Source organism: Periplaneta americana, chromosome 1 (genome assembly GCF_040183065.1).
Source record: "Periplaneta americana isolate PAMFEO1 chromosome 1, P.americana_PAMFEO1_priV1, whole genome shotgun sequence".
NCBI lineage: Eukaryota > Metazoa > Arthropoda > Insecta > Blattodea > Blattidae > Periplaneta > Periplaneta americana.
The window spans coordinates 190,991,677-191,006,173 of NC_091117.1; the positions used below are offsets into that span (position 1 = coordinate 190,991,677).

Consider the following 14,497-nt stretch of genomic DNA (forward strand, 5'->3'; position numbering starts at 1 on the left):
CTCTACACTGGATTAGAACCAACGGCCATGACTTCCACGCACAAAAAATGACGCTTTAGCCAGTTAAACCATTGTATGTATCACGACCGGCCGCTATGGCATATACTGCAGTGCTCTCATACACGCTAGGATGAAAGGAACAGCTCTTGTGTTACGACACCTTTAATGCGTGCTCGTACTAATTCGTCTTGTCTACTTGACTTCTGACCCGGACACAAGGCTCTTCCACTGTGGGAATTTTAGTACCGCTGCTTCACTTTATTGTCGGCAATAAAAATGTGAGAAATCTCTCTGTAAGCCCCTTTCCTTCCCAGTACTGCCAATATTTAAAATTTCGACTCCTATTATTGTGGATGTCGAGCGAACAGAAATGTATCTAATGTATAATAATCAAGATAAGACAACTTACTTACAAATAGTTTTAGAGAACCCGGAGGTTCCTTGCTGCCCTCATAAGTCCGCCATCGGTTCCTATCCTGAACAAGATTAATCCAGTCCCTACAATCATATCCCACCATCTTCTTCAAATCAATGTTATATTATCCTCCCATCTAAGCCTTCGCCCACCAAAAGGTCTTTTTCCCCCGAGGTCTCCCAACTAACGCTCTATACGCATTTCTGGATTCACGCATACGTGCTACATCCCCTTTCCATTTCAAATGTTTGGATTTAGCGTTCCTAATTATGTCAGGTGAAGAATACAATGCGTGAAAATACAATGAAAATGTGAAGGGAAATTTTGTTCAGCATATTTTTTGAGTTGATGTTTTGCCCGGGACTCAGTTGATGTGAGTTAGTTTGTCTTCTTGGGACATGGGACTGCGCCGGTTCATTTGTAGTCTGAAAACAAATAATGCCGAGGCCAAGGTTGCCATTTGACCGTAGAGCGATAGGTTGCAATTTACTGACCCTCCTCACCTTCTAAAGAGGCACAGAGAAAGGTAATGCAAAGGAAGATCTACTCGGGTTGGAATGTATGTGATTGCCTTGAAATAACAGGACTTTAGATTACGCAAACTCCTTACCAGTAACTCGGACAATAATAAAGTACTTTAGTTACAGGTATGTGAAACATGATTTTCACAAGACGCACTATTTAGCATTAATTATTAACAAGCAATTCAGGTGAGGAGTAAAGCTGATTTACAATATTTCAGTCACTTCTCTGTTTAATCACGCCCTACATTAAGGCCTAACTATACATTTGGTACGTATAATAGGCTATTAGACGAAAACTTTTATTTTATTTTGTTATCGAAGTTGACGTCGTACAAAATTTTGTCCAATATTCTTTTGAGAAGATTAACTCCATATGTAGATGAAATTATTGGGGATCATCAGTGTGGTTTTAGGCGTAATAGATCAACTATTGACCAGATATTTTGTGTTCGACAGATAATGGAGAAAATATGGGAATATAAGGGTACAGTGCATCAGTTATTCATAGATTTCAAAAAGGCATATGACTCGGTTAAGAGAGAAGTTTTATATGATATTCTTATTGAATTTGGTATTCCCAAGAAACTAGTGCCATTAATTAAAAAGTATCTCAGTGAAACATACAGCAGAGTTCGTATAGGTCAGTTTTTGTCAGATGAGTTTCCATTTCACTGTGGGCTAAAGCAAGGAGATGCACTATCACCTTTACTTTTTAACTTTGCTCTAGTGTATGCCATTAGGAAAGTCCAGGATAACAGACAGGGTTTGGAATTGAACGGGTTACATCAGCTGCTTGTCTATGCGGATGACGTGAATATGTTAGCAGAAAATCCACAAACGATTAGGGAAAACACGAAAATTTTACTGGAAGCAAGTAAAGAGATAGGTTTGGAAGTAAATCCCGAAAAGACAAACTATATGATTATATCTCGTGACGAGAATATTGTACGAAATGGAAATATAAAAATTGGAAATTTATCTTTTGAAGAGGTGGAGAAGTTCAAATATCTTGGAGCAACAGTAACAAATATAAATGATACTCGGGAGGAAATTAAACACAGAATAAATATGGGAAATGCCTGTTATTATTCGGTCGAGAAGCACTTAACATCCAGTCTGCTGTCAAAAAATCTGAAAGTTAGAATTTATAAAACAGTTATATTACCGATTGTTCTATATGGTTGTGAAACTTGGACTCTCACTTTGAGAGAGGAACATAGGTTAAGGGTGTTTGAGAATAAGGTTCTTAGGAAAATATTTGGGGCTAAGAGGGATGAAGTTACAGGAGAATGGAGAAAGTTACACAACACAGAACTGCACGCATTGTATTCTTTATCTGACATAATTAGGAACATTAAATCCAGACGTTTGAGATGGGCAGGACATGTAGCACGTATGGGCGAATCCAGAAATGCATATAGAGTGTTAGTTGGGAGGTCGGAGGGAAAAAGACCTTTAGGGAGGCCGAGACGTAGATGGGAATATAATATTAAAATGGATTTGAGGGAGGTGGGATACGATAATAGAGACTGGATTAATCTTGCTCAGGATAGGCACCAATGGCGGGCTTATGTGAGGGCGGCAATGAACCTCCAGGTTCCTTAAAAGCCAGTAAGTAAGTAAGTAAGTAGTCTTTTAACACTGTAGTACTACGCAATTTCTCAAGTCATCATTGTTGTCAAACACAAGACGTTAATGTTGTCATAATTTTAATCTTGAACAGCTTTTTAAATACAAAAAATTAAATAAAATTCACTTGAGATAGGCAGCTTCCATTAAGGATGCAAGAACTCAAGTCCCGATCTTTCATTTTTTGTTAGGAATCGGAACTTACTTGACGGTTGTACTTCATATTCATTTGTTTTTACTCTAGGCCTATTATGCAAAACCATTAGATGAATTCAAAACGACTTCCTGCGTTACCACTCAAGAATCAAATGATTAATTTTATTGATCGATGGGCAAAGAGATGTATGAAGACCGCAACAGGTCACATGACCCAATACTTGTCTAGAAGGTGATGATGACAGACGAACATAGAGGCTATTTTCTATGACCTAAGAAATAATTATAAAGTTATCTGAAAACGCAGAAAGATTATTCAAAAGATTATTAAAATGAAATAGAAAAGCTCTTAACTTTACCAGAGGTTGGGAGACAATAATAAAAGACTTCCAATATGAAAAATCATATGTGTTTATGTGACAGAATTGTGTACTATAGATGTTGAACGAAAGAAATGCAAATGCATGCAAGTTTGTTGTGAAAATTTGCTCACAGAAGCTATACAATAATATGGGATTAATACAATAATATTCTCTATTCTTATTTGCTCCAAAAAATCTTTCTTAAGGGATTAGATATAGCTTACAGCAGTAAATTTTTTGGAAATATTCAACATTTTTTCCTCCATTACTGTATCTTGTATAAGAATGAAAATTGGTATGTGTAAAACACTATCCTTGTGCTATATGAAAAAAAAAAATATTTTTACGACTTAAAAAACTATTTATATATTTTATCAAAATTCAAAATAGTGGCAGTTTACTGTGCAGTGATAAAGCATTTCCCTCATAACTCATAAACTTGTTAACCTTTTCATGTTTTGTCTCTTTTATTTTATTGCTGAAACCTATGTTTACAATATCATGCTCTTTCAACTACATTCCTCAATAAATTATATATATATATATATATATATATATATATATATATATTATTTTGTGTTAGAAGAAAGTACTGATATTTGACAATTTTTTGAAATGAATTTATTTTTTATCAGACGATCTATCAAAGGTAGAGAAGTGATCTTGCATCATATTGTAGATATGACATGCATAAATACAGAATGTTGGGTAGTTTTTTAGTTATGTGGGAAATGCTTCATCACTGCACAGTGAACTGAATTTTGAAAACAAAAATGTATTTTTTTTAATCGTAAAAATACTTTTTTCATATAGCAGAAGGACAGTGTTTTACACACACTAATTTGCATTATTGTACAAAATACAGTAACGGAGAAAAAAATGTTGAATATTTCCAAAATTTTACTGCTGTAAGCTGTACCTAACCCCTTAATATCTCTATATGATAGCCGCGAAACTAGGTGGCCCGGGTTCGGTTCACGGTCGGGGCAAGTTACCTCGTTGAGGTTTTTTCCGTGTTTTTCCCTCAACTCAATATGATCAAATGCTGGGTAACTTTCGGTGTTGGACCCCGGACTCATTTCACCGGCATTATCACCTTCATCTCCTTCAGACGCTAAATAACCTGAGCTGTTGATAAAGCGTCGTAAAATAACCTACTAACACACATCTCTATTTGAAATAATACAGTATAAGCTTTCGTTTTTCGTTTCTGGTTAGGGTCCTTGTTTCATAAAGCAACATAAATTGAGGTTTGGGATGATATTGATTTACGTAAGTTCAGCTTCCTTTTTCTGGACATTATCTCTCATTTTAGAAGATTAATGCAAGCATTTTGGATTTTTGCATTAATCTCATCTAATAATTAGGGCTGAAAAAGTATTGGTTATAGGTTACGCTGCATCGTTCGTACCTTTGCTTCGGCATGTGGGCGTGAGGCCAGCAGCCGGCAGGTCGATCTAGGCCCTTCACGGGCTGTAGCGCCACGGATTATTTTATTTAATGCAGCCCTTAGAAAGGATCCATGTAGGTCATTTTCGTGCTTCTTGATGTAAATGTATGTAAAATATTATTTAACACATTGACTCGTATGTGAAATATTTGTAGGGGTACCGTTAACGCAAGATGAACCATCTGTATGATACAGATTCATATAAACTTGACAAGGATGTTTCCTTACGTGCGAATCCAAGCAATATTTTAACGAATAAAGCTAACCAGAAAGTAAAACTTGAAGCTTCGTAGTTATCCTACGTCTTAAAATATCAAAGTTACATGTTACACTAATTGGCGGGGGAATGCGACGGGTGAAAACTAGCATTCTACACGGGTCTAGTTACAGGTGTACCAACACTTGGAGCAGAAGTGAAACTGAATCTGCTAAGACACGCCATATCTCTCTGTCCAAATAAGCCAAACAGGTTGAGAGTGCTTATGTAACTCGGATATTAGAGTGCCATCTTCTGTCCGCTGCTTGCCTCTGCATACCCAATGAGTCATGAAGATAAGTACATAATACAGCTTCTGCCGTTTCACTGAAATGATCGAGAATGCACTCTGATTTCACTCAAAACACTGGTTAGATACACTGTATTTCGAAGGACGTGTTTCATGACTAGTGCGTGAGATCGTTGTAAAAAATTAGCGAGTTTATGGAAAAAAGAATGAAAGCACTCTAAGAAAACTTGCCGTAACATATTGTGTATTAGAAATTTCACTTTCAATCGTAATTGAACACGGGACACCTACTTTGCAAGTTGACACACTCTCTCAGTCCAGCTAACGGTACGGAAATAACGTATGCTACTACAGAAGAAATTGAAACAGATGTAAGAAATGAAGCCAAATAAAGCCATGTTTTGCAGCCGAGGAGATATATAAAGGCGAAGAAATATTTATCATGAAAATCTTTAAAAAAGAGGGGAAGCTCAAAGTCGAAAATAAATTCTTCTAGTCGTCCTGCAAAGTAATGAATTTTGCCTTCCAAACGTTCTCATTGCAGCTATGAAATTCCATCTTACGAGATAAGTTGGTTCCAGAAAGATCTCATCTGATTATAAATTCAAAAAATTGAAAGCAAACAAACAGTAGGATATTTGTTCTTTTCGTTATTTTATTGAAATATTAGTCATCGATGTACAATCCTTGAGAATTGTAATTTAGCTCACGTAATTTTAAATGTAAAGCTTCAATGCTGATCCTTTGGAACAATAGAAGAAATGTGTACCACTTGGAATTTATAGTGTTGAATTCCACTACAATTTTGACCCATCTTGACTTCAATTTTGCTTCGAACAAAATTGGAAGTCTTCAATATAGTTTCTAAGTTACTGCAGTGCAGTAGGAAGAGTGTGCATTCTCTAAAAAGAAACGCTAATCAGTTCCATTATACAGGGACATCATTTTATTTTTACTTCAATTTTTATTGTACCTGAGTTTTTTAATGTACTTCACTCCCACACCTTCTACTAATCAAGTTCCAACTCCACACAGAGCCAAGACCGCAGATAGTAAGCAGTACTGAGTTACTGAGTATAGTACGTTCCAGAAATATGTTCGCGTTTTCCAGTGACGAAAGAGCTTTCAATATTGAATCATATTTTCGCACAGGCACTGTCCGTTTGCCTACGTCGCATCCCGATTTCCCCCACCTGCTTCTGCTCGCCCCTCTGTAAAAGCTGGGCTGTCTTAGCTCTTTTCTGAAAACATTAATTTCTCTTAGGAATTGGGCGTTTACGTAATATTATACAGCTGTTTAATTTAACTTAAATAAAAGGGCCTCGTTAAGTAATTAACTGTCACGTGATTTCCTCCCTTTCGACAATCCTGCGGCATAACCACTTGGACGGACAGTAGATAGCATGTCTGAGTAATTTTATATTTTCGGGTCGGGCAGAAGTGAAGATTGAATTTACAGTACGTAGAGTAGGTACAGAATTATTTCAACATGAGTTACTAGTACGAAGGACGAAACTGGCAATTGGAATTAGATGCAATAGTCTATAGTGCGATAATATACACAAAAGAACTGAAGCCTGTATCGAAGTGAAAGGCCACCATTTTCAAAATCGTGTTTAAATATTCATATTATGATTATTTTTCAAGTTAACTTCTTTCTCTATATTGTACGCTAATGTGCTGTAGACAGTATAATATACACCGCATAATGAATACGTTCGCATGGATAACTCACTTCGTGAGTAAAAACACTTATTCTTAATACAGTACTGTACTTTGATTAAAGAAAAACCTAATGAAAATTATCAAACTCAAAATCGCGATATTTCCTAGTTTACGTAAATGGATGAACTACTTTTCTTCCTTCCTATACCTAGTAGAGTGATTTGTGTTTTATGCCATTATCATCGAACTCCAGTCTTGGAGGGGGGAGCAAGCGGTGTTTCCGGTTCTCTAAAGGTATAGACAGGTTAATATTAAAAATGTTAGTAAAAATAAAATGATGTCCCTGTAGTTATTCTTCACAATTAGGGAAATAGTGAATCCTTTGACAGACCAATAACAATTATCCCGTTTCAACTGCAGTTTATGGTGGAATGAAAATAATGATTTTAAATTATAGTGAAGATTATTATCGAATTACAATCTTCTATGATGTCATATAATCTTCCAGAAGGAAAATGTGTTCCTCCTAAATGAAAATGATCCCCATGTTATAATTGAAGGGTTCAGAACCATAGTGGGCCAAGCGCCATTTACTAAAACCGTAGAAAACAAGGGTTAGAATGAAGTTATTACCATAATTCAATGGAAACATATAGCAAGTTATATAAAGTATACACATTAAAACTAAATGATATGTCAATCTTCATTAAACTGTGGTATTCACTTATCTTTAAACTTTGCTTTCTCCGTTTTTAATAAATGGCGCTTGGCCCACTATGGCTCTGAACCCTTCAATTTCCCTTAGCATTTTTATAGAAACAGAAACATCTGATGATGTGTTGAAAGGAAGCAACTTAAAACGTATGTAAATAATGCAATCAGTCAAAAAAGGCTATCAGAGATTTCAATCAAACAGGATATCAGAGATTTTAATGAAACGGGAGGTTCCTGTTGACATCAATTAAGTTCTCCATCTGAGTTACCAACGAAAGAGCCCGCTTAAAATTATGTAAAACAAAAGCTATACCATATTTGTTGGGTGTCATGTAGCTTGTACTTAAATACCTAAAAGGCACAGTGTTCTAAAAGGATTCGGTTATACTACATCTGTCTTCATTCCGTTGATTATTTTGGAATGAATCACCATTTAAATGCCAATTTTATTTTAATGAAAATGGATAATTTCGATGTTGTTCGGGTAAAGGAGGTTAAGTCATTTTTTGTGCAAATGGAGTTTTATTCCCCAGGTGAACACACAAGTTAAATTCCATAAGTTGGTGTGCAAAAAAACAAACAAAAACAAAATAATACTAGGATTTTATGTGTTTTATTTGTGTAGAACATTATTTGCAATAAGATTTCGAAGTATAATTTTCATTCATATCACAACTCATTTTTATGACTTATCTCCCTTTATCCAAACCCAACGATTTTTTGCCATCTCTCATTATTTTTATAGTAGAAATCTGACATGCGAAAGGTAAAATGCATCTGACAAAATTCTACGTTAAACACTGTTGCATTTCACTATTCTAATGTTGCTATGGATTATTGGTGTAAGTTATGTCATTTTAGTATTATTGCTTACGTGGAACAATCTTAATAGATAAATTTAATTGATTAAACATAGATAAAATAGAGCGCTTGGTATTACGTTTTACAATTTAGCAAATGTAATGTGCATATTTTTTGCTTTCGGTTCACATAGCTTCGTGTACAATCACTGCAAACTTTGATGTCTCACAATTGTTACTGAATTTATGCCCAACATAAAGATAATATTGAAAAGATCTAGAGTTATTTTCATTCCATATTTAGACGCAATCATAATACACAATTAAGTAATTATGTAATAATCATGACAATGATATTGACGAACATATTTTCAATTCTTGAGCTCTTAATTTTACGTAATTGAAAAATTACAACCTTATGCGACATGTTTAAAATCAGTTTCAAGTTCGAAATATGTCTGGGTTAAACATTATTATTATTATTTATTATTATTATTTACTATTATTATTATTATTTACTATTATTATTATTTACTATTAATTATTATTATTATTATTATTATTATTATTATTATTATTATATTGTTGTGTTTAATTGAAATACTTTTGTGTACATTAATTACTTCTTATAGGTTTAGACTTTGAATAATGTTACCAGAGCTTTTAGCGTACATATTACCTACGTACGTAACTTACTTTATTATCGTTTCTTTAAAGGATTATTATTTGTTATTATTCTGATTAATAACAACACAAATTCGACCTACAGACATCCATTCAGTAATAAGAATATAAAAAAAAATGTTATTAAAATGCTTCATTACACTGGTAAAACTATATTGTTATATTCGATATCAGAACTGAATAACAACGAAACCTATTACAAAATAAATATGAAAAAGTTATTCTTTTCCTGTAGTTGTGAAAAGAAATTAAAGTATTGAAAAAATTATTGTTTAGTTAACGACGCTCGCAACTGCAGAGGTTATATCAGCGTCGCCGGTTGCCGTCGACCTGGACCGGGATCGAACTCTCAACCTCGAGCACAGAAAGTCAGCGCTATACCGACTACGCTACCGAGACCGACAAAATGATGAATATTTTGTTGTCATTCTTTCACAGTATTTTTTCCAAGTGGTGATTAACATGATGATGATGGTGAGGATGATCATAGTAATAATATAATCATTCATAAACACCCGATAGCATGATCAAAGTGCAAAGAAATCCAATACTATTTAGGAAATCACTCACAGAAAATTTCAGAACATGAATTTCAAATTATATGGTCAGAGAAGTAATTTCATGAAAATGAACACAGAATAGATTGTTCGGACGTAATTCTTATGTAAAAAAAGACAAGACTGTATGTTAACGGCAGTTCAATTGACATGTGCATAAATTTTTATAATATTCCAAAATTGATTGAGGTTATCAAATAATGGCTATAATCGAATAAACCGGTCTCTAAACACCAAAAATTACACATTTTAAACTGAGACAAATTTTACACCTGCCAAAAAGTGACGCGTTTACTGAGTGAACAATATAATATCACAAAGATTATAACTACCAATTTCTAACAATTACTGAACAACTAAATTAAAATAAGTGGTATAAATTATAATTTTTATACTAACGAGTTCGGTTTAGTTAAGTGCTAACGATTTCTATATTTCAGTTAATGATATTACATTTCCGTCTCTATAGGCACTTAGTTCTGATTTCCTTAAACAGTCATCAATATTGTAATAATCAGCATATTATCATAATTATTCATCACTATTTACTCATTAGAGATCAAGAACCTATGGAAGTATATATTTTTTTAATATAAAATATTTAAGTTGACATAGAATAACTCATTATAGGAGCAAATGCATATACAATGTGGACAGAATGACGGAAGACCGTATATCAGAACTATATTGAAGTGGAAAACTATTATTGATGGGAAAAGTGTGAGACGACCAGCAAAAAGAAGGGCTTTAACCCTTAAATTGAAAATGTATCGTATAGGATACAACAGGTTAACAGGCTAATGCTATAATCTATATATATATATATATATATATATATATATATATAATTTGAACTGGTAATGGAAATTACGGGAAAACGGCTGAACGGATTTTAATAAATAATCCCTTATTTTGAAGCTTGGAACCCAAAGTTTTTCAGAAAAATAGTAGTTTTCAGTGAAATATCAATTTTCCTACATTATCTTCCTATTTTCCAAAGTCCATCTTTCTTCAGTTTTGAGAACTAATTGCATTTCAGGACGGCCGTGATTTCAGAATAAAACAAAACACACACTACAATAAACAATAGCTATTACACAAAGGCCATGACCTGCAGGATTGCTGACATATTTAGAGTTCAAATTCAATTGGTTATTAAAAATTTCAGGACTTACCAAAAGTAATTTACAGGTCTGATTCTGCGGTATGTAATTTTCTGAGTACAGCTATGTGTTGGATATTGAAATCTACAAACCTTGAGGTGGTTTGATGACATTATTACCATTATAAATGAAATTTCATTACAGTTAATGCCATGATGTGACTATTTTACATATTAATGCTATACTGATGATAAGAAAGTGAAACGTTTTGGGGTTATATAAGTAGATATAGAGAATGTGTTAAATTAGAACTTCTTTTCTATAATTTACTGAGTGGCGGCTATTATATAGTATATAAAACTACAAAACTTACGTAAGATAATAATATTGTTATTAAAAATAAAATATTTTTATAGTTATTAATCAAGTGGGGTTGGGACTTTTTCATATACTTAATGGCGGTGTGGTGTAGATACTTATATGCGTCACTCTCTTCGGTATTGGCTCGAGAGAGCGCAAAAATTATAGTTCCTAAGGAAAGATGGTATTACTTACTGATAAAATAAGAGGCCTACAAAATTTTGTAGTCTCTCGATCATTTCAGCAAGATCTCTTAGCAGGATAAAATGATTTTACCTCTACATTTCAAGCTCTACATGCAGCAGCTATACCAAGATGTTACGTATGTCTATTGTTCAAAAGCATAGCAAACCTGACTTTTACAATCCACAATGACCTGAAATAGTTATTGATTTACTCCCACATGAAACACCCACTGATCGCCCTGACATTGTTACTTGCGTTTTCGCGTTGAAACTCAAGATACATAGGATACATAGTTTCAAGAAAAAGTATTTGGCATAAAAACCATTCAGAGGGAGTATGATTTATTATTATGGAAGCAAATAACATTCAAAATGTCTGGTATTTTTCATTGAAAATAAATCTGAAAAAATTTTTATTTGAACTTCTAATGAACTTAGTTTGCAGCATTTGCTGCACAAGCCACTAGTTTTAATAGAACAATATAAAAAAAATTGGTAGGAAAATTAAAATTTCACAATACTATAATATTGTACAACATATAAAAATATGGACACTGCGATAGTTGTTTTCTTTACGGTCCGACAAGGTTTAATAAATTAGTGTGAGAAATGAAGCTTTGCCAGGGTAAGGGTTAACTATATTTCGAAACTCACTCGAATCCCGAACAAGCCCTTCTGGCTTAATCCTTGTTGTTGATGATAATCTCTTAGCACTCTAGACCTTTTTTTTTTACAATTAATTTTATTTTTAAATGTTTGTGACAGGATTGTGGTTTTCTGTTCAAGTCCTTGGGATATCCAAATTTCTCGGTTACCTTTTATTTCATCTTTTCATAAATTAAATTTTTCTCGAATATACTGTATGTCACTTTTCTAACACAATAATATCATATAGGCTACCTGCCACAATTATCATAAATATGATTTCGTTTTTTTAAATCTGGTTTTGTTTCTTTATATTCATAACTCATCACTAGGGAGCGGATTTTTATGTGCTAAAAAATTTAAATATATTTATTTTTTTATGTGCTAAAAAGTACGAAAATATTTGCTAAAAATAAAAAAAAATATATATATATATTTTTTAAATATGATAAAAATACCTTACTTAGCTTGAAAAAAAAAATGTTACTAGGTACTCACCAACCACACTTGAGTGCTAGTAGTTGGCCGAGAATTGCAGTGAACAACAAAGGTCATGTCCAAATTCTCCATCACAAATGCATGCCGATTATCTCTGAACAACGACTTATACTGTGAAAACGATCTTTCCACATCACAGGACGTCAGACGTGCATATTTAAAGAGAGGAATGTCACAAACACCTACACCGTCAATTTCACATCCTCCAATACTCGAGCAACTGTACACATTTTTTTATATTCTCTGTTTTTCCCAAACACATTCTGGAATTTGTCCCTTAGTAATTTCGCTTCTGAACCTGGTAGCGAGTCTAGTTTAATTTCCACGGCACGGACCTTCCTGTTTCAGACAACAGGTTTTTGGATGTTTCGAGTTTTTTATGGTGTTGCACAAAAAGCATAAATTTGCTAATAGGAAAGCCAAATCGTTTTTTAAACAACCATCTTTCAGTATCTTGAAGGATATCGATTGACGAAGCCCGATAACAGGGAATTACAACAATATATATTGCCTTACTTGATAGGCATGAGCGAGAGGCGAGAGATTTGTTTAAATTAAATAATGTTCATACCCGAGCTCTTATCTGTTGTGTTTCACAAACAAAGCGCGGAATGAAATCATCTTCAGCAACAATAAACATTCCTTATTATGTGTTGTTGCAAGATCTCTCCTCCTTGTCCATGTTAATTTATTCTCGTATGATAACAATGATATGCTGCCTAGCAGTTATCAGAACTTGAAGCGATACTATTACAAAAATGGATTACGGATACACCACACAGCCCATAGAAACACGAAGCAACCAAGAATTCTTAAAAAAAATAACGTATTTCTGAGTGATATAATTGATTTAGTTTAAAAATATTTAAAAGTTCTTGTAAAAAAAATATTTAAGTAAAGAAACTCCAAGATTTATGTGTTTATAATAGATTTCCTGAAAATATGTATTTACATATTTTTTTTTGTGAAAATATGTGTTTTTATGTGAAATAAAACTCGGTTTTTAAACTTGAAACTTGACATTCGGAATTTTTAACTTTGTTAATTGTGTTTTATCACTCGCAAGAAAAATATTTAATTACATATGAATCCGCTCCTTACTCATCACATACAATACTTTACGTGCTAAATTTAATTTCTTTTTTGTGGTTTTGTTTTGATCACATTAAAAGTTACGTTCATCAACAATTCTTTTGTTTGATGTATACTATCAACATATCAAACTTAATTTTATTATTTTAAGTGTATTGACGTGTTCAATATAACTCATATCTGTTAATAATTTAAATTTTATATTAGGCCTATACTAAAATTAATTTCAATTCTAGTGTGTAGTCCTATCATAAGTAAGCGAAAATGTGACTGTCTTTGGATAGATATGCTGTAAATGAGAAGAGTTGATGTAGTAGTGTAGCCACTGAGAAACAAAATAATTACACAGAGTTGGTAATGCACCACGTACCTGGAACTGAGAGAAGAAGTGAAACACCCACAAACAAAAGAGAAGCAACTACGAGAGTTATCTTGACGTCGATGATGCTGGCTGGATCTTCCTCATCTTTATATAGACAACCCCCTCCCCCCTCCCCGCGCCCCGCCGCGTCCCCACCCTGCTGATTAAATTTCCATATCCACTCGCACACGCCTGCCTATCGTCTTCATCTAGCTGCACCGTAGAGCATGGGTGGCGGAGAACAAATACATTTAGACATGGAAATCCGTCTGTCACCGAGCGTGTCTAGCGTGAGATATCGTTGTGTACCTGTGGTCAATAGGTCTGCAGTTCGATCTCTGACATCCAGTATATTTTCTATGATGAAATATAGGAACAGAATATACATTCGTATTTCCAGTTAACATTTACTTTTAGTACTAAGGTGGGTGCTCCTGTTATGGCCATGTTCCTGATATGGCCACCCCGCTATTGTGAGTTACCGTATTTGCTCGCGTAATTTGCGCCCCCGCGTATTTTGCGCACCCTAATTTTTAAGGGATTATTTTGAACTTTATTTTTGCTCGTTGTATTTTGCGCACACATTTTACGTACATATTTTTTTCAATGTACTAGGGATTACGTACATATTTTTTTCAGTGTAGTAGGGATTTTCCTTCCCTACAGTCCATCGTAGATCATTCACCAGCAACTGAAGTACCTGCTTCAGAAAGAAACCCCAAAGTCCCGCTACTTTAACAATGCTTGTCCTTGGTAGAGACAAGTTACGGGTATAGAAAATTAGCCCTACC

The 14,497-nt window shown here is 33.9% G+C and overlaps 1 protein-coding gene across 1 annotated transcript in view; it reads right to left on the reverse strand.

Annotated features, from left to right (window-relative positions):
* Positions 1-13,807, reverse strand: part of LOC138705843 (U-scoloptoxin(01)-Er1a-like) — a 66,065-nt gene extending 52,258 nt beyond the window's left edge. The window contains exon 1 of the mRNA XM_069834530.1: positions 13,716-13,807. The gene's annotated coding sequence lies outside the window, so the exon portion shown is untranslated. The remainder of the gene's footprint in view (positions 1-13,715) is intronic.
* Between the last annotated feature and the right edge of the window lie 690 nt (positions 13,808-14,497).